This window comes from Microtus ochrogaster, chromosome 1, assembly GCF_000317375.1.
Source record: "Microtus ochrogaster isolate Prairie Vole_2 chromosome 1, MicOch1.0, whole genome shotgun sequence".
Lineage (NCBI taxonomy): Eukaryota > Metazoa > Chordata > Mammalia > Rodentia > Cricetidae > Microtus > Microtus ochrogaster.
Genome location: NC_022009.1, coordinates 34,891,125 through 34,892,262, shown reverse-complemented (window position 1 = coordinate 34,892,262; position 1,138 = coordinate 34,891,125).

Here is a 1,138-nt window from a genome sequence, read left to right as displayed (position 1 = left end):
AATCACATGTACCAGGTGGGTGTACTTGCCTGCTTAGCCTGCTTTTTCTCTTCACAAATTAGAAGGTGGCAGCCAGGAAATAATGCCTCTTTATGTTACATATTATTCTGGAGTTAGAGTTTTCCTTCCTCCACATCCTTTTGTTCAAGTTTCCTGCTCTGTTTGTCCATCCCTGGTACATTGGTGCCTTAATCATTGCCTAGTCTAAGCTTAAAATATTGGCTAAGAAGCAAGACCAAAGACTCTAAAGAGTAAATAGATAAATGCATGCTCTCGCCTGTACACACTATATGGATAAAAATAAAAAATTTCCTAAAAAAAATTAGTATCAGGGCTACTATAAGGTTGTACAAGTTTAGAAAATGGATGAGAGAAACAAAAGGAAGCCAGTTCTGGACACTATGGATGGGACTGTCACAGGAAACTTTGGAGAAGTGTCTTCATTGCCAAGTGCTGCCAAACACACAACCATTCGGGTGGCTTAAACACCAGAAACATGCAGATGTAGTTCTGGAAGACAGACCAGAGATCAAGCTCTCAGCATGATTGGTTCCTTCTGAGGAATGGATGAAAGAAACGATTTGATTCCTTCCATGCCTTTCTGCTAGCATCTGATGGGTGTGGGAATCCCTTGGTGCCTTCATCTTTACATGGCATTTTCCCTCTGCGGGGTTCTGTGTTTAAGTCTCCTCTTAGTGTAGGGATGCTGGTTACATCAGACTTAACGTACTCTGGGGTGTTCTATATCTATAATGAAATCTTTTTCAAATAAGGTCAAATTCTAGAGAACTAGGGATTTGGGTTTCAACTCTTGATCACTGGGGACTGGGAAACACAGTTCAACCCCTAACAAGAGAGCAACCAATCCAAATCTGGACTGCGCTTCAGATTCAATAGGATTCTAGGTTGGCAGTAGATAATTGAGGTTATAGCCCAGCATATGACTGTACACAAGTATGTCTGAAGTTCTGGAGAAGCCTGGTTGATTTTCGGAATGATCATTAATGTAGGATGACTGGACATCAGGATCAGTTCGGAAGAAGGAGAGAGTAGCTGGAGAAAAGTCTGCTAAAACAGCTTGGGAGTTTGGGGCAACAAAGCACCAATCCTTTATTTCATAAACAACTCAAAAATACCT